This window comes from Kryptolebias marmoratus, linkage group LG1 (genome assembly GCF_001649575.2).
Source record: "Kryptolebias marmoratus isolate JLee-2015 linkage group LG1, ASM164957v2, whole genome shotgun sequence".
Lineage (NCBI taxonomy): Eukaryota > Metazoa > Chordata > Actinopteri > Cyprinodontiformes > Rivulidae > Kryptolebias > Kryptolebias marmoratus.
In genome coordinates, this window is record NC_051430.1 from 20135816 (window position 1) to 20156921 (window position 21106).

General features: G+C 37.5%; 1 protein-coding gene across 4 annotated transcripts in view; it reads right to left on the minus strand.

Annotated features, from left to right (window-relative positions):
* The window catches only part of bmpr1ba (bone morphogenetic protein receptor, type IBa), a 57136-nt gene that overhangs the window by 25743 nt on the left and 10287 nt on the right, over nt 1–21106 (minus strand). For all 4 annotated transcript variants that reach the window (XM_037974671.1, XM_017413782.3, XM_017413781.3 and 1 more), the window contains exon 2: nt 15448–15519. The gene's annotated coding sequence lies outside the window, so the exon portion shown is untranslated. The remainder of the gene's footprint in view (nt 1–15447; nt 15520–21106) is intronic.

Consider the following 21106-nt stretch of genomic DNA (forward strand, 5'->3'; position numbering starts at 1 on the left):
AGCTCAACTCACCTTTTTGTGGCTCACTTTTAAAAACATTTATCCCTTTTCTCACATGTGAACTGACTAACGGACAGGGGATTAGATTCATTTCAGAGAAACACCTCTGTGGCACAGCAGCACATCTGCTAATCCCACCTTCATTCACTGCAGCATGTCTTTAAACTAACAAGCAGTTTAACATAATCTACGTTAAACCTGTCTGTTCACTCCTATTCACTGGTGCATTTACATAGCAATCCTTTCTGCCTGAATGCTCTGTGGAACAAGAGAGACACTGTGTAAGGGAGCTGACTTGTAGATGTGAGTGAGTTATGTGAACAACTTACAGAAATATTTCCTCCAAATACAATCTATTTGCACTATAATCCACTCATCTTGAATGAAATCCATACAGTGATGCAATAAGGAAAATTAGTTTTCATGTGAATCACAAATGAGACAAGTCCTTCAGTGCTTTGAAGAGATCACAAAAACCAGTTCACATTAACAAGCGCTTCATCACTGATCCTGCTTCAGCATGGTTTCAAAGAAATGAAGGAAATGAGTAGGAATCAAAACTAATAAAAAAAATCTGCAACAGGCTAGCATAATGTTGAATACTTTGCTGTCAATAACACTTGCAATAAACATTTTTTTTCTCGTTCCCCACTTCACCATCTGCCATCACAACACCATAACACACTCCATGTGTGTTAGCATTTCAGCCACTTTCTTCTAAAATGTGTGTGCGCATTAAGGTCAGCAAGATGTCATCTGATTGGCCAAATATATTATTACCATGCAGAGGGTGGATACATGGCACCTGGAAATATAATACGATACAATTTATTACAGCACAAGCAGTCCTTTGTGAGAATGGTATCGAGCACATTAATATTCAGACATCAATAACATTTTTTTTATCTCCACAGATATACAAATAAGAATGACTCTACGACACTGTGCAAAAGTCTTCAGTCAGCTTTCATTTCCTGAATTATTATGCTCAAACTGGAACACAGAGTTAGAAAAGCATCAAACATTAAGCTATGATGTGCAGAACAATTCAGTGGCTTTGTGTGCGTTTTTATGGACAGAGTTGTAACTTCGTTAAAGGAAACTAGGTCACATTTTGTCAATGCGGACACATTCTTATAAAAGGAATCATGAGTCATTGAACTTCTATGTTTTTAGCATCATTTTATCACCTTCTGATGATAAAAACAAAAGCTGCAACAGGCTGTCTAACATCTCAACATCCTATCCCTGGACAAGTCTGTGCAGTTCTAATCTTTTATTGAAGATACAAGTCGGGGGTTTCCAAAAAAAGGCTAGAAATTACTGACATAGCACATGTTTATTTGAGTGCTTGATTAGTTGATGGACTGTTTGATAGAGTACGGTACTCTATTATTAAATTATTTAAAAGTTGCAGCCCTAATCCCATGTGTTTTGCAGATCAAGAGTTGATGGTCACCTCATCACCTCATTTCTGCTTGGCCTTCAGAGGAGTCGGACGCTTCTGCTCTTTCTCCCGAACCCGTCCCTCCCTTCCTGCTTTGCAAGCATTTTTTTCAAGCCTTTCTTCTACCTATCATCCGAATAACAAAAGGAACTATGGATTTGGTCAACTGGTCTCTGAACGGAATCGACACTATTTTTTCCACGTTGAGATTGGAGCGAGGGGAACGCAGCTGTCCCAGTGGAATGGTGGCTGCCGGACGGGTTGCTGGTTCCTGGGGCTGGAACCTCATCTGTTTGGCTCCTCTTTCCATTGAAGATGTTGAAGATCTATACATATTTGGTTTTATGATAACTGGATTCCTGCTGTTTGGCTGTGGAGGTATCCTGGCTTATCGGAAATTGAAAGCGATCCTGACAGCAGTTCGGGCCTGTGAGAAGCTGTCAGGAACCATGGATGGCATCTCCCGTACTGGGAACACACAGACTCAGATGTTGGGGGAGATAAGTCGCAAACTGGACGTGATTCTGACGAGAATTGCTGTTCAGCAGCGTGCCCGTGAGGAGTAGATTACACCCTGGTGAAGTTCCAGACTGAGGGAGAGGCGAGGAGGACATGAAATTCGGATCATTCGGCTTTTTTTCTTCGTCCCCACAGAGACACAGTTAAGGACTCAAAAGCAACAGTTACCCCAGGTTGCTTGCTTCCAAAATAATTATGTTTATCTTTCGGATTCCCAGCTGTTTGACCGTGGTTATCGGCAGTAATCAAAACTTCCCGGGATGATACGTCATTAAAAGGCCTGACTCACCCACTCCCTCCCCGTATCATCCGNAAAACATATAAGAGGCATTTAAAGCTCACAATTAGTCCTTTCAAGCATCATTTTCAATCACCGGCTCCGCTGCATCCTACCCCAGCACCATGTGTTTTTACCCAAGCCCCCCACCCTCCTGCCAACTTGCACTGAGCGAGCGGTTTTTTAAGCGTATGCTCCTGTGTTTCTGAGTAAACATAGGGTCAAAGTCTTTTTTTAGCTCATCCTTCCTATTGTGTCTTTCTCTTCCAAACTGCAAAAGGTAGCGCGAGTGTCTTGCGAATGACCTGAACTCCTGTTTAACCCATGTCTGTAACGTATGTCCTTCTCCTGAACAGAGTGTTCTTAACTGTAATTTCGTTCTGCACTGCATTTCTGATGTTGTGTGTGAATGACAATAAAGCTGATTCTGATTCTGATCATGAACATTCACCTCCATGGTCTATTTGGATAATTAGATGACTACTAACCCTAAAAAATAAGAACACTTTAACCTGAATTTCATCACAACATGCAATAAAGAGGAAACAGATCCAAAGGAGAGAAGGTATTACACCTCACCTCAAATTGAAACCACACATTTCCAAACTTCAAGATTAATGTTTTCTCCAAGCTGCATGCCAGACGATCAGGGGGTTTCAGTATTACCCTAAACCTCACCTGAACCAGAAAATGGGCATACAACTTTTGCTTCCAAAGTACAGTCAAATCCCTCAACAAGACTGAGTAAAAGATGTCTGTCTTAGAAACAAAATTAACACAAAATACACAAACACACACATGCAAACACATACAAAGGAAGGTGTTGAGCTATTTAAACTGGTAATGGGTTTTACAGCTTGTTATTACTCACTATCATTTTACAACCACCGTAAAATCATCGACAGGAATGGATGCAGTTAGGATGAGGTACAAGAAAACTCAGAAATCCAGCTCTGTGATCATGACATTTTAAATATCTGAATTACTTTTTTACTGCTGAAGTTTATTTAAAAAAAAAAAGAAAGACTGAGTTTAGAATCAAGTTAGATGGCAAAAATTGTTTCCTGTAGTCTGATATTTCTGTTATTACTAGCGTAAAGGTACAAAGTAACTATTAAAACAGTGTGGCGAAATAATTAGAAATTAGAATGTGTGCTTTATGTATTTCTTTAGTCTTAAAAAGCTCAAATTAATTTACCCTCTTTATTATCAGGCCTGAGAGATGGAAAGAACTGACTGGCCAAAAGGAAGGAATGTTAAAAATGGAATGCTAAAGTAGAAACGAAAACAAAAGACAGTTCCTGAGTGGGAGCTGAAGAAGAGTGAGCTGTCCCACCTGCTCTGTGGGATCTTTCCCTGCCTACTTTGGTGATTCATAAATCAACCTTGCAGATACCGAGGATCACAATCTGCAGCCACCCACTCACATTTTTCTGTACCCCACAGTGTCTGCCCCCTGGCTGTCTGTCCATCTGGTCCGAAGCTGGACCATTCTAAGCCAAACGCTGATGATACCCCCCTCCATACAGCCTCACAGCAGGGAAGAGCCACTGTGGAGCTGCATGGACAGAGTCAAACTGTCTACAGTTCTAACTGTGTCTGCTGTGGTGATACTACTGTCTGTAAAAGAGACTGGAGCAGGGCAGCTGCAGTCGTTGATTCATCTATATGGATGCTTTTTTATTATATCAAACACACTTGTAAATAATGAACATTTGTCTGGACGTTGATGTTAAATTATTCTCAGTGTCCTGGCAAATCCACCTTGAAAAAAAATATAAAAGGATTGTTCTGGAAATATTAAATCAAAATCCTAAATTGAATCTCATTAAATTGTTTTAAGACAATTTTAAACAAGTCTAAACATGTCAAGGTTGTGCAAAAAAAGCCCATAATAATTTAGTGGTAAAGGGTACAGAATCCTCCAAAGGTATAATTTATTTTCTTCCAACATTTTCTTTTGTTGAACAGATTGTTGCAAATAGTTTCTACAAGAGAAGCTTTTTTGTGCATTTCATAAATGCTTCAATTACATTATTACTGTGAAAGGGTGGGGGTATTTTACAGAATTAATTTATGGTTTGTAGAATTAAAATAAATAAATAAAATTAAAAAGGATACATATAGAGGAAATGGAAGAAAACATTTTGAGAAAGTCTGGGCATTGTACAGTTTAGGTACTGGAATTGTTTTTTGAGTAAACAAAAGCGTAATTTTTATCATAATTTTAGGGGATGCAATGTCTATAACAACAATTGGGTCTTTGTGTCTTTAAACAAGGGGTTCAGCACAAACATGATTTGCTGTTTTCAAGAATTCTTTGAAATGTGCAATGAAAATCAGATTTTGAAATCTGGATTTAAATTTCAAATGAATTGTAGCGACTAAAGAAGCCTCAGTTTTCTGAACTGAATGGCAGCTTACTGAACTCCTGCTGGCAGCACTTAAATAAGCTGTGAAGGAGGCACATGCCTGTCATGAGGCAGAATAATTGCACATCAAGTGGTGTTGTTGTTGAGTTGTCACTGGCAGCATTTTGAAGCTACTGTTAAAATAAAAAAGATCATCTGGCTGCTAAATATTAGTACTAAACAAGTGGCGCCAAGCAATTTGTCTGTAACAATTTACCTACATAATTGAACATCTGAAGATGTATTTGCATCTGCCATATTTTTAATAAGCATTGGCACAAACACTTGTGTAGTTCTGGTAATTCCAATTAACTAACTTGGTTTTGACCTTAGACTGTGGGACCTCACTCTAATATGAGTTACACGTGTTTCTGGGGCCAAACTGTACCTCAAGCCAAGAATAGTGCAGCCTAATAAAAGCACTCAGTGTTGGTTGCTGTGTGATAGATGTGGAGTGCCAACAAATTATCTGAAAAATGAACCAACCTGACTGTCAAAGTTGAGAGAAGAAACGAGAAAAGACCAGATGAAAAGAAGAATCCCTGTGTTACTTGTTTAGGGCCAAACAGCAAGGTGACACCAGGGCCAGAACCTGACCTACAAACCTTCTGTGAACCCAACACCTGCAACACATGAATTCACACTGACACAAAGACATGTACATTAGCCCACACATACAAGTACAAACCACTAAATTAGTCACACTTTGTTGCTCATGACACCTCTTCTAGACCTGTCAAAAGGCCACAGTTTGACCAACTGATAACACCATCTGGTAGGCAAAACACTGCAGCTTTGTAGGTGTTCTTCCTCATAGACTTTACTAAACAATTAGTTACATTCTGTCAGGGACAGGATTAGTTTTCCTGAGTACTTCAAAGGAGAGTAGTAGAAGACAGGCTACAAAACAGAGGTTAGGATGATGGAAGAAATAAAACAGGCACTTAAGAATAAAGAGGATAAATAAGAATAAATGAAAAGTCAATGCAAAAAAAAATGTGAAGAAACTAATAATAAAGAAAGTTATTCAAAATAAGTTTAAAAAGATGTACACAAATGTAAATCTTTCTTTTCAAATCAATTTAACAGCAGTAATAACATTAACATTTTTTGTGAAGTATTACCATGATTCACCAATGTTTTTATAATTAATGTAATTTGTCTGAAATCAGCATTATAAATGGATTGTTAATGCAGAATTATCTATGACAAATGATGAAATTACTCACTAGTCTGTATTGTAAGTTTGTATATGATTAAAGCAATAAAATGTTCCTATTTAAACATTGTTAGGATTTAGCCAGCTAGCAAGCTGCTGATCTAGTAACAAGTTAGCTGTTAGATTGAATCATCCTAAATGTTAGGCCTAACTGCATTTTACTTGTTTTTCACTTACAACCAATATTTTTTTTTAAATTTCAAATGAATAAATGAGTAGTATTTGTTCTTAAAGCAATTTGAATGTTACCTTATAAAGCAGGGGTGGCCAACCCTGGTCCTGGAGGGCCACTATCCTGCATGTTTGACTTGTTTCTCTGCTCCAACACACCTGATTTAAATCAATGGGTGATTAACAGGCTTCTGCAGAACATGAGGTAATTTAACCACAGAATCAGGTGTGTTGGCGCAGAGAAACAAGGTAAACACGCAGGATAGTGGCCCTCGAGGACCAGGGTTGGCCCCCTGTTATAAAGGATATGTCTTAGTCACTGACAATAATAAAGATAGACAAAGCATCTCCGCTTCCTCCTGTTCTTCAAAGTTGAAGCCAAAATGTCAATTTTTCAGTGCCACCATGTTGTATTTTAGGCTGTGCACATAGGATGTGTGTACACTTTATACAAAAGTTCCTCCTACACACCCTCCCAACACTCTAAGACACTGTGGCACTGTCAATCGCAGACTAACATGAGACTTTTCTCAAACAATTATTTGAAACTAAACAAGTTTTAAAATGAAAATTTGAACATATAGTAGCAAGGTAAGAGCTACATTGATTAGCAAAAATCAACAGCTGAAAAAAAATAATCTGAAGTGCATCTTTTGTTTTTAGTGAGGCAGATGTCCCGTTGCTTCACATGGAGGGGCGGGACTTAAAAACTTTACTGCTGCTAGCCACTGGGGCCGCTTGTCCATGGTGGCTTCAACTTCCAGCTTCAGGTCCTCTCTCTAGTTATAGTATCTAAGCCAGTTAGCAAGCAAGCTACTGACCTTTTAGCAGAAAGTTTATTGTTAGATTGTCAATAAACTATCCAAAATTATATGTTTACCTGCTTACGACTTGTTTTCTTGTTTCTTAAATTGCCAAAACAAAAGCTCTTTATTCAGGCTGAGTAAACAAGTAGTAAGTACTTGTTGTTGCAATGCTTTCTCTAAAGCTATTATATTTAAACGTGGTTAGGTCTTAGCCAGCCAGCTAGCAAGCTACTGACCAAGGTACTGAACTCAGTGAGCAGTCAATTTGTCCAAGTCCATTCATGATACAAAACTGTGGTGTCCTACCATCTATCTATCTTTGTTGATTGCTGCCTTAAAGGATGTCCAAATTACAGTGTGGGTGTTAAGGAAAAATGAACAAAAAGGTGGCACAATAAGAAAAACAGAATTTGAGTGAGATGAGGAAGGTGATGGGACAAATGCGAGTGCTGAACTAGTGGTGGTGAGGCATGAGGGTCTACTTGGGGTGAGTTGCACAGTGGGATAAGAGCGTGGGGAGTTCATGCCCCTGCCAGGCCCTTTTCACACCGCATAAACAAAGAGATTACAGTGAGAAGGGGCTCTATGCTGCTAACAAGCAAGGGCACTGAACACACTCATTTTCCACATAGACACACTCACATATAGAAACCATAGATGCACACACACACATTTTCAAGATCTGAATGCATACAAATACAATAACAAATTCATCAAAAAAAAGTGCACTTGCAAACACAACATTTACTACAATAGATGGACACACACAGCGAACAAGAACCAAGACAACATAGTGGCGCCACCTGTCTCCTCTTCACCAATTAATGAGCTCCCGGCTCCCGGGATGCTACAACAGGGTGGCAATTAGCAGGGGAAAAAAGGGGGAGTCATGAAATGAGGGAGAAAAACAGACAATAGGGGAAGGAGTGGGGGTTACAGAGAATGGATAGCGGAGAAAAAATACTGGCAAAAAAAAAGAGTCTACTTGAAATCTAAGCTTGAAAACAGACAGTTAAAAGGGTGGTGCAGAAAGAAAAACTAAAAGATCTCAGTTTACCCAAAAACAGACTGACAAAGAAGGAAATATTTGTGCAGTCAGTTCTAATTCATCTATCATGTTTGGTTAGAGCAAAGGGCTCTCTGACTAAAAGTTCAAATATTGGACATATGACATTGTAATCACTCATTAATATTCTTTTATTATATTGCAGGGCATTTCCTTAACTTACATTAATATAAAAAAACACAAATGGCACAAAAATACTTGAATAAGACATTCAATGAAGGCAGAGGTTTGTTTATTTGTTGGTTTTGGAGTCATGAAGTGTTATTAGATCCATTTTTAGTACAACCATTTTGTCTCTTATGTTTCAGTGATTAAGATGCTCGAACAAAAAGTATTTTAAAAAGCTAATCTTTTACTTAATACAGCTAAACGAATTATGAGAATTAAAAACATGCTACACTGTGTAATGCAGCCTGCCTGATTATTTCCGTCTCCTGTTTGTGTTGCCATCCATCCCAATTTTTCTGACTTCATCTCTTTCCTTATTCTGTCATTCCATCAATCTTTACTTCCTGTTTTTCTCTCTTAAATACATACACACACACACATTCTTTTGTTCGCCACCTGATAACAGGCAGTCATTTATACCAGCTCTCGACCCCCCTGACCCTTGAACTTTGAGGCCTAAATGCGGAACAAGAACCGAGAGACTGGTCACGCATTTGCTGGCTGTCTTTACATTCAAACACGCACACACTGACGAGCAACAAGGGTCCAACTTTTCTAACTTTAAACTGAAACCAAAAATACACTTTTAAATATTACAAAATAGAAACATTTTGCTGCAATAGAATTTTCCACATTTTCCACAGAAAAGATACCAAACTTTACTATCTAAATAAACTGAAAGACCCCAGAAAGACTTGGACATTTGTAAATGCACAGAACTGCCATTCACACTACTATATAGGCCAACTGCATTGAAACACACACAAACTGACAGACAGGAAACACTAAACCAGACACACGAACACACACTTATTTGCATCTTCCTCTCTATCCCCCCATAATCATGTTCCCAGACACACACAGTGGGCAGGTGTGGGGTCAGAGGTAGGGTCAGTGGTCTCTGTCCAGCTCCCAAATATAGAGAAGCCACTATTTAGGGATCTCTGAGTTCACTCTGGGTTCTTGTGTGACCACCACAGACCTTTCATGTCCTGAGAAAGGCACAAACACTAACACACAAAACGTGTTTTCATTCATGTAGACATTCACACTCCTCCATTACAAGTATCATCACTCAGGCATTAAAGTTGCCGGACAAAATACAAAATACTGCAACACATTCACACATACATACTCTCTCTTACAATGAGTTACACACTTCCTCACCCAAGCACATTTCTTAGGATTTCTATAATCCTGTTAACTGAAAACATTTAATCTTATTTCCTCTGTTGCCCAACCCCCAAGCTAGTCACCCATATCAACTCCTCTTCATGTTTCTTTTCTATTGTTTGTCTTTTTTTTTCTTGAATCCCACCATATCCCTGTCTCTCTCCTGGAAAAACAGGGTCCATTCAGTGTGTAACAGATGACTTCTTCTGAGGCTGAAACATTAGACTGACACTTTGACCTCTCAGGGTGACCTCTGCACCCCAAACTAACATCTCTGACACGTAGAAACATGTCTGACTTGTAACTGTTGGTGATAATCTTAATACTAACATGAGCTGATACCCGGCAGAAAGAAACTGAGAACGAAGTCTTGGTGCTCCTACAGCGAAAGATACAAAGGATGAAGTAGGAGCAGAAAGAAACAAATGACAACAGAAAGCTATCTGATGTGAACAACAATCCCATGTGTTGAACAAAAGGCAGACAAACTGCTTTTTGTTTCATGAACCTTCGACCTTCGTGCTGTGAGGCATCAGCACTGACTACTGCCCCAAAACGCTGCCCCGTATCAGGAAAGTACGACAGAAATTGAACTTCTAATAAATTAGATACAGACCGATAAAATACTCTCAGGGCTATTTATAGTGATATAGTGGGTGGTACAGTCATATATAGTCTTGCTGGAAAATAAAACAGGCGCTTTAGAAAAAAAAAGAGAAATAAGAATAACTGGAAAGTCAATGCAAAGACAATGTGACATTTATATGAGTCATCACCCACACCTACCTAAACTTTGACACTATTGTTACAAGAGTTGAGAACAAAACTTTTCTCAATTTTCTTGACTTTATTGTTAACAAAAATCCCAGAAAGTAAAAAATAAATAAATAAAAAATGTATAATAATAATAATGTACAGTTTTAAGCAGTGTTACATTGCAATACATAAATAGTGAGATGCCACCACAGTAAGAGAGACTTGAGACTCAACACGTGCGTGGATTCCTCTGTGCACACATGCATCCATAGTTTTTTTTTTCTGTGTGTGTGCGCAGGGGGGAGGGGGTGTGTATAAACAGGTCTTTCTCTGAAACAGTAATTGCTTCTAATACCAGAGGGAGCACCACACAGATCGTGACAGAGTTTCACCCACAACTAATGATTATGTAAATACGATAACCATCTGTGGACATGATTGTATGCGTGTGTGTGTGTGGGTGGCTGTTCTGGCTAATATTCTTTTATCTCTTATCATATGGAGATCAGCTGTTGGACAAATGTGGCATTGTTGTAGGCTAGAACCAAGTGTGTGCCTGCATGCTTGCATGTCGGTGTATGAGAAGTTGTGTTTTACTAGTTCGGGGCCTCGCCTGTTCCCCGATACCGAGCTGGATCACATGGTATTTTAGCTGAGAGGACAGGAGTTTGTTATTAAATGTCATAGGCCAATCTTCTAGAATAACCAATATTGTTCTCATGGCTTAGACCCCTGCACACACACACTCATATACATGCAAAGCCAAACTGTCTATTAGTTTACTTATAAGGAGAAACAAAAGGACAATTGAGACTGATTACTGAAGCAATATCTTACTACTATTAAGTAAAAACTTTAATACTCTATATCTAGAGTATTACATCTAGAAAACTACTACAAATTATCTATCTATCTATCTATCTATCTATCTATCTATCTATCTATCTATCTATCTATCTATCTATCTATCTATCTATCTATCTATCTATCTATCTATCTAGAGATATATATTCTATATATGAATGTTGCTAAACAAAAGCAGACACATTCAATGCATGCAAACCACACAAGCACAAAACGCTGCCCCACTGCTTTCCCCATGTCTTAGAAAAATTACTGCCACCTGAAGCGGAACCACGTCCATCATGAGGAGGCCCCACAAAGCCCCACAGGTGTCCTTTAACATGTCCAATGGTCCCCCACTCCCACCCCCCTCTACCACTCCATGTGGCCATTCATCTGGCTGCAGTGGAAGACAGCAAAACAAAACACATCTCTGGAGGGAAAAAACCTCACAGCTAACTGTGCACATGAATTACTCTCTTGTGAAGGCACAGCTGACAAGACAATCAGTCAATCAGCGCTTTTCTTCTCTTTTATTTCGTTTTCTTTTTTTTTTCTTAGAGAAATTAGCATTGTTGCCTGTAATCATAACTAACGACATTAATTATGCAGCCATTTTATTGGCATTTGTTCTTTGTATGTGCACTGGTTGTGGCCGATTGTTCTGTTTCTCATTTCCACCTGCATGTGTATTTTGCTAAACGATCTGATATGTAGCCAAGAACCGAAGCACAAACCACTTTATCCTGACCAGACTTGTTGTGTGAAAATGAACACAATGAGTTATGAGAGACAGGTGCAGCACACTCCAAACCACACAGACCAACTTTGCATGTTTGCAAAGATTTCAGCTGGCTGCGGTTTAAAGAAGTGCTGCTAACCCAAACAGAATGGAGAGAAATTGAGCAATCACCCATTCCTGCAAAATGGCATTCAAGTGAAAAGAATCTGGCCAGATCTAGTTACTTTACATTAATAGGCACTGGGTTGATAACGTAAAGAAATAGCAAGAAGTAAATACTAAATCCTTGTCTTTACAAATAAAGTATAGATGTTTTTTACCCCTAAATATCTTTGGAGGAACCTTAGAGAAGTAAAAACAAAGATAGTGACTGTGATCCAGATGTAACGAAAGAGTAATAAAAAGCCAGCTGTGCAGATGGTGAACAAAGATAATCAGACAAACAGGCAGGCAGGGACGAAGACAGCAACTGCCAAAGACAGACAGAAACACAGACGGTGAGACAGTTAGTTTTAGAATAAACACAAAGCTCTCAGCGTCGCCCAGGAAGAAATTCTTTCCTTTGATGTCAACCCATGTGACCTCGCAGCAGTCTGAGGAATTGAAGCATGGTCCAAACAGACGTCAACACAGCTAACACCCTCAAGGTCGGCACTGGAGGTATTTCAGGCAATATCTTTACTGTGTGTATGTGTGTGTATGCGTGTGCGTGCGCGTGTGTGTCTGTGTGGACACTAAGGAGGAAGAGAAATAGCCATGTACCCTAAACTTGTTGGCTTATTATGTATTTTCACGTCTATCACTCTGTCTATTTTTGAAGAAGATGCACAAAAATTTAGGTTTTTTTTTCTATGTTCATTTGTCAATCAAAGTAACTTACTTAGCTGTTTGCCAGCAGCTGACATTTTGATAATGCTTTTCATAAAATTCAGAGTTTCTGTAAAAGATAAAATCTGATGTGGCTGTAATTTTGAGTTTGACTGTTTGATATAAAGTTAGGACAACTAACCTGCTCCTATTCGCATAAGACAGACTGTTAACTAACATGTAGTTATGCTGAATGTGATTTATGCAGTTTAAAAAAAAAAATGCATGACAACAAAAAAGTGAAAAGAGATCATCGCAATTTTCACTTGTCAGTTGAGAACTGCAAATATTTTTTGAACGTTAGGAAAATTAGTAGAAAGGTGCAGTATCATTTTAAGAGAGAGAAATTTTACACCTAATTTCTCTGCGTTGGCTCTTTCGGACTGTAGGGAGTTGTAGGTAATCAGCTTGACATCGGACCATAGTTTGGACAAATACAAGTTCCTACCTGACTTTTGTTTAGGAGTGATCATGATGTAATAAAGTTCAACACCTTGAGTACAATCTTTTAGCAGGTTTTTGGGAAAACTACACTTTTGGTGTCACTTGCTTACTTTCATCACTGCATAATGTCTCACCACAGCTGAATGCCTCTCGAAATGACACTGCTACATCGTGAATATGTTTCTCTCACTACTAGTAAACAGTGGTGTCTCATTGCAGCTGTTTATTATAGTCTGTTCTTTCTATCCCAAACAGGGATTAGAACAAAGCCCTCTGTTCCCCATTTTAGAACACTAACTACCTTTCTGGTGCGGCTGCTGCTGAAGGCTAGAAAGTTACTGAAGCAGATAAACAACGGGTGCTTTTAGAAAACTTCAACACAGCTATTCACACAGCATGATTTGTCTGTTCTGTTTGATAAAACTTGAACAACTGAGTCAAGCCTTATGACCTTTCTTCCACTGCCAGTTTGTTTACAGGAGGAAAACGTTCAAATGGTTTACCTAATATGAAATATTAGTAAGAAAACTAACCCATACCCTTATTACTGAGACTGTTTGTCAGACTGCAACAGGTGAAAGATTAAAAAAATAAAAAACAATAACAGTGTCAAGTACAGTGTCCTCTTTGGGACAAAAATGCAGCCCATACCATATGTTGTGTAGATTATAAAGCTAGTATTTATGTTTCTGGTGGATTTTTAAAGATTTTTGACAGTGATTTAAACATTAATATGGTGTACTCATTTGAAGTATGATTTTCAAACTGTAAGCTTATTTTAACATCATCTTTACTTGTTTCAAATTGTTCATTTTAAATTCCTAGAGTTACAGGAGGTTTAAAGATTTTCCAAATATTTTATAATTATAGGCAAAATGAGCATCAGGATAATTTAGTCAGTCAGTTTAATTTGCCAAAGTGTGTTGTAGCTGCTCCCCTTTGGTAAGAATATCTCAGATTATAGTAATTACATAATTATAATAATCTCCAGCAGCTTTAAGAACTTTTTATGATTTAAGCTGATTTAACAATCATTTGTGATATAATTGATTTAAATGTTTGTCAGTTATAATAATAGGTTTCAAAGTCACAAAACTCTTCAGTTACTTTAAAGATGCAGTATTAAAAAGAAACTTGGAGAGAAAAAAAGTGAAACTTTAAAACGATTGTACAAAAACACAATGCAAAACAAGTAAAGAATTTCTGAATGACAAAGCCAACAAACATGGCGAATACCACAAATAAATATTGTACAAAATCACTGAGATAATGTTCTGGAAGCAGTGAAAACAACAGTAAAGCTATTTGGGATCTTAATTTTACTTTGTTTACAGACAATTACATGAAACCCACGACATCATACCTGTGGTGAAGACTTTAATTATGATGTCAGCTGTCTTGAAACATTGGTACTGAAAATATGGAATTTATAATTATCCTGTTGAAGGATAAAACAAAAGGAATTCTTAGGCATTTAAAAACAATTTGTTATACTGTCAGTACCAGTGCTATTTTCTCTCTACAGTTCTGCTAGCATTTTACTAACTCAACTTTAGTCAGCCAAAAAAAAAGACATATTTAAATACATGCTCACAGTTGATAACGATTCTCACATATTCTTTAGTCCTAAAATATGCAATGTGTGGGCAGAGATGAGAGTTTTATGATTTGAGTTGTACATTACACATTAGTTGTATATTGAACTTTTTGCAATATATATTGAACAGTTTTGGTGCATCTGCTGCCACTATCCTGTATGTTTTAGTTGTTTCTCTGCTCTTCAGCAGGTCTTCAAGTTCTGCAGAAGCCTGTTAATCACTCAGTCATTCAAATCAGGTGTGTTAAAGCAGAAAAAAACATCTAAAACATGCAGGATAGTGGCCCTCCAGGACCAGGATTGCACATCATTGATGTAATGGAAAAAGAACCATAATCGTGTTCAGGTCACATGACTGCTCACAAAAGAAATGCCAAAAACAAGATTTGTTTATTCCTTCAAATGACAATGTCAGATTTGACTGGTATCAACTACAATGTATAACAGGAGTTCTTAAAGTGAGATGTGATGGAAAGCACAGGGCTTTTTTTCCAGTTCTGAGCTCATGAGCTCAGTAGCAACTTCCCTCTCCTCTCTTATTTACACTCACACGTCATTCCACTGGCACGTGGCCTCAGTCCACAGTTGTTTTCAGGGCAGAGCCTCATCATGTTGACAAAGGCTGTTGCCAGCACACCTGAGTATGTGCATGCAAGTTTATATGTGCATTACATATACTGCATATACTGTATATGTTTATGAGGGGTTCGGAGGGTATACTGCATACATGGAAATCTCTTGTTACTGTATTAATGGTCTCAAAAAAAGCCTGACTCCCACTTGAAGGATCATAGCTGCTGTGTAAAGAGAATGCTGAACAGGAAAGTGGGTTACAGTTTTTATAAGTTTTTAGTTGCTTTTTTATACTTCCACTCCACAAGATTTCATAGGGAAATAAAGTATGTTCTAATCCACTACATGTGTGATTCATTTGCTCTTACCTGTATATGATGGGTTGATATTAGTCGGGTTTTGCTTTCATGGGTTCCAATGTTCACACACCTGAATGATACCTGCAGGCACACACACACACAACATAAATAAAATAAGGAGGGAATAACCTTTGGTACACTGACCAGCTGACGTCTGAGGGTGGGTTTAGGGCCTGTTTTTGCAAACCACTGACATTTCACCACAGAGCACAACTTCAGTCAGTCATGAAAAAAAGATTAACAAAACTCCCAAAAAGAAATATATGAGATCTTTTTTTTTCCTTACCTAGAACTTAAATTCAAATTTTCTTTATGATGGTGCCTTATGATAAATTGCATGTATTTGTCTTTTTATGTGAAGCATCAAGGTAAATGAGAAATAAATTGAGTTACTGAAAAATAATGACCTATCCTACATTGCATGTTTGTCATATTTTGTGTTCTGTAATAAAAACACAATGACTTATTGGCTAGGATTCCATTTTAATGGCAGTGCTGCCGTGACTGAAGGGTCAGGTTGTACAGATCCCCACCTGTAGAGTTGGAAAATTAAACTCAAATAAAAATTCCTTCAACAAACATAACTCTCCGGGCGGGTCCATTTCTTCATCTCTAAGAAAACATGGCCTCAGAAAACTGCAACTCACACTGGATTCATTTCGCACAGCGTTTCTTTTTATTGCCACTCTATAAACCAGTCCACTGTTATGTGTGTGAGTGTGTGTGTGCAGCACAAAGAGCAAACGTCTGACTCGTAGGTCTGTCTGTGCATGTTATCCCCCATAGTCAGAACCACTGTTTTACAAAGAGGTCAATTCACATTAGATATTAAAAAATGACCAGATTGCTCATAAATCAAAGTGTCTATAAATTTTAATACATCTGTCAAACCACAACCACTGAAAAAAAAGTATTATATTTACCCCAGGAAAAGTGCCATTCCTTTAACGACAAGAAAGTGACATTTGTAATTGCCGTGGGTCAAAAATGTCCAGGATAATGCTTCTTTTAGCTCAAGCAGCTGCTGTAAAATATAACCCTCTTCTTTAATAACTCTCAGGTTGCACAAGCCTTGTCCAGATCACAATGAAATGCAGTTTCAGTAATTAGAAAAAATAAACATGGGTTTCTTTGCAAAACTGAGAAAGAGAATATAAAAAAATGACAATGATCAGGCTTGATTTCAAGAAGAAAGGAAGATTTATGGGCTAAGATTAATTACTTAGACTCATCTTGGCAAGCTGCTCTGAACTAAAGACAGAGAGCATTTGTTTAAAAGAGACTGATCTGAGACTGTATATCAGCTTAGAGCAATCTAAAACTCAGCTTGACGATATTAAAATCAAGAAAAAAGTTTGGACACCAAGGACATCCACAAGGTCCTGTTTGTCAGAGAAAGTGAACAAGTTCGTCCAAGTGATTCCATCTGTTTCTGTTTGACCACAATGAAGAAAAATAACCTATGTAATAAAAAGACAGCATCTTTGTTTTCTTGCAGACAGTAGTGCTAAATAAGAGGAAAGATCTTGTCAACACTGAATATATGATTGCATTAAATTCAGAGCTTCCTGAAGCACTTAGGTTTGCTGCCTTTAGGTATACATGTTCAGTCTACATCTGATCTCAGGTATGGTTTGGCAGAAAATGCCACTGTGAGTGTTAGTTTACAGCTCAGTCTTCAGGTATCAAAAGCAGGCGTGTCACGGCGAGGGGCAGGCTGTGTGCCAGACGGTTGGTTCTTTCTACAAAGGATCAGCGAAGCAAATTACAGCTAAAATCCCTTCTTTCACTGGGTCCCTACAAACTGTCAATTTACTTTCTGCTTTACAATAAGCAGCTTAAACACTGACAGGTTGGGTGACTGACCTACACTTACTCCTTGTTGCTTTGTCAACTTCTGCTTTCAATAAAAGCAAGTAGTATTAAAAGCAATGAACTATTCACAAACCATGACTACTTTTCTTGTCCTGTAAAGCAGCTTAATGCTGACCATGGCTGTGAGCTGCTTAAAGTACATCAATTTTCTCATGTAAAAATGGTAATGGTAAAAGTCATTCCTACATACAATAAATAATCAAAAACTCTGAATTGCATTGTGTTCCTATAATGATTTATGTAACTGTGGGATTTACTGTAATAACACTTGTGTTTTCAAGGTATGTTTAGGGAACACCTTGTAAGTTTTAAAATCTACATAATTTAGTACATCAAAGTTTATGAGTATGATGCATTTGTGTACATCTTGGAAACTTAAAAACTTGTACATGAAAAACCAAAACAGTTATTTAAAACAATGTCGTTTTTTTTGTTTATTCGCATGAAAGTATCCATTGATTTTCTTGTTTCATCATTTTACATATAGATTTTTTTGAAGAAATTAAATTTATAAATATTATTTGGGACAACAGGGAAGTGAATTATTTAAAATGTGATTAAATAAGCATATTAAATATTTGAAGCATTTAATTATCAAGTACTTCTGTATCAACAATCTGTCTAAAAGGAAAGACATATACTGTATATGTAGTAGACATCACCTAGAGAGAGTTAATCCAACTCTTTCTAAAATAGTTAAATTTTAAAGGGAAAACGTAAAGTCCATTAATAATATAGTAAAAATCAGGATGATCAGTTGCTTTGCAGTTTTGAAATTATTATTTTTTCACTCTAATCTCATATCCTTCTACAAACCACCCATCCTCCAACATCTTCTGTGTGTCTTCAGGGAAACAGTACTGCCATAGAGCCTTTAGAAAATCCTAGAAAATCATTACAAGAAAACACATGATCAAATTCATGTGAGTCTGTAAACAGTCAAGTGTCTGAACAGAAGATTGATTCATGCGTAAGGGTAATGTGGCAGTCACTCAGCATACCTGGCCTTTTACCCCTCGCTCACACATTACTGAACTGAGGTCCCTCTGTTAGATGCTCCCTCACACACACACACACGTGTTAGAACACACACATGGACCCGACCTACACAGTAAAAGAACATACTAGAAGCCATAAAGGTGGGATTTATATGTCACCTGGCAGTGTCACTGGCGCAGAGTGTCCAGTCTGTGAAACCCTCACACGCTGCGTTTCTGACTTAATCTGAACTTACACTGATCCAAAACTGAGGACGGGCAAACTGAGGGACAGAAGGGAATGTGGAATTCTAGTCAAAACAAGTTAATTTGACTTGGTAACGAGCAACCATGACTGTATCACTGCGATCTACTGCTGTTGTAAACAACAAACATTAGAACTAGAGCTGCTGCATTCAACGACAGCTTAAGAGCTGGACTTTTTGTTCTAACAGGAAAAAAAAAGTTAAATAAAAACATCCGTTATTAACAATTAATGCAAATTATTTAGACCTAGCATTTATTTGAAAATATTACAGTCATGCCATTAATATGTAAAAATGAATCATTTATAATGTATAGTTTTCAAAAAGGTCAAGATGGTGCAACAAAAACCCTAAAAAGGCACTTTACATGACTTTCAAAAGTCAAGTAACATTTTATCTGCTTTCTTTCTAGCAGTTTTATTAGAATGCAGGATTTAAATGATTTTGGATATGATTGCTTTCTTATTTCTATTTAAACACACTTACAACAAAGATTAGGTTCTAAATCTGAGCTTATTTTGAACATGTTTTTTCAGGAGCACAAGATGATTTATTAAAATATATAACTGACCTTACAGGGATAGAAGTCCCTTAACTTGCATCTGTGATTAAGTTTGTATTGCATGTGCATGTCTCTAATGAAAAACATTTCCAGGAAGTGTTCATGTATTGGTAATGTCAACACTAACATTACAAAAGAGGAAACTTTTAATTCTTTAAGGCAAACTCCCGCAGGCTCCCATAAACACCAGGCAACCGTATAAATCTGTTCTGACCAGTTAATTATTGTTTCCAACAAAAACAACTAATTTGAAGTTTTGTTGATATTTAAAGTCACAAGTTGAATCACTGTCATACAATATATGTTGCGTATATCTTTCATTTTAGCTTGTATTTTTTCCTTATATGTATTTTCTGACTGTTGTCCCTTGTCAAAGTGTCAGCAGACCACCCCTGTTGGCTGAACTTGTCAGATGAAGTTGACAGTGTTTAACTAATTTCTACTGACATGGGCTTGTCAGTGACTGATGTGATTTGTTTGAGCAGAAAACAGCCCCTGAGGTGTGAAGTACAGCACAGAGTCGTGAACTGGTTACAGCTGTAGTCTGTACATGCATGTATATGTGTGAAATTATCACTGCAAGGTGAATTTTAGGAGGTGTCTGAGATAGAAAACAACACTCTGAAGGATATGACTCATTGGTGCCTTTAAAAACCCTTCATTGTATCTTTTAAACTGTGTTTAAAAACAAACAAGAAACATTTTTTTTTACCTGCCAGGTTACCAGATCTTTTCTGCTCATGTGGTCTGCAGCTTTTTTGCAGCTCAACACCATCAGACTGTAATATGTTGAAAACAAAGTCCAAATTGAACTTGATGAATGTGACGCAGCATGGGAAAGAATACAATGCCATTTACTACTCTCAACTTTGAATAGTTATTTCAGAAGAAATGTGATGATATTCCTGCTGAAAGTGGCCCAAAATGCACCAGATGTGCTACAGCTAGCTGCTGTTGATTATTGTGATCGCAAAAACAGGGAATTCTATGTAAGTAATGCTGTATAAAATATATTTCACATGAAAAATAATAAAATGTTGAGCCTGGAGTGGTTTTAAGATGACAGAAATTCACTTCAGTCTTTGCACAACTTGGACTAACTGTTAGCTAATCAATGTAGTCAGGATTAAACTTCATTTCTTTAGGCTGAGTTTGTTCATAAACCTTCCATGGAACCCCATCTCAAACAATCTGAATTATCACTTTAAGTACTTTTCCTATTCTCTCATATTTTCTGTTCTAAAACAGAAGCGGAAACCATGTTTGTTACTGTATGTTGGTGTGTGACTAAACGTATTAGGGTCTGTATTAGAGAAGAAAAAAAAATAGGTTGATGGATGAACTTCTACATATCAAAGATCAAAATGGCTGAAACAGGAGACACATTGTTATCAGATACCTATCCTTTTTTCTGTCCTCCCCTCTACTCTTTTCTAATGAAGCAAAAAACAACAAACACAGAGAAACACAATACTACATCAAGGCATACTGTGAAATTACACACTCCTCCAAAGTAAATGTCAGGATTTACGCTCTCTTGTGAAGAATTAGGGAGTAGGTACAATGTTTTTCAACCTAAAATTTATACTCACTGTTTAATTTCAGTAGAGGAAGTTGAACAAAACCCTTTTGAAGGGGTAACCGTAATGATGTAATACAGTGTTTTGGACTGAAAATACCTCTATTCCATTATTGTGCCAGTAGTTTTGAACCTGGAAATCAAATGTAAAGTTTTTGTTTGTGATGAATGACTGTAAATAGCTTAATCTGGTATGTAACCTTTGTTTGTTTCTCCAAATTTATACATTCACTGCCTTAATGTCTTCTAAAGACATACAATCTTTAAAAACAGACACATAACTAAGCAAAAGCACAACTCACAGGGGGTCAACAAGAAGTGCACAATAAACAGAAACATGCAAAACTAATTCATATGGGATGAAAACCAATATTGAAGGAGAGCCACTTCACCTTGAGAATGCCTTGTA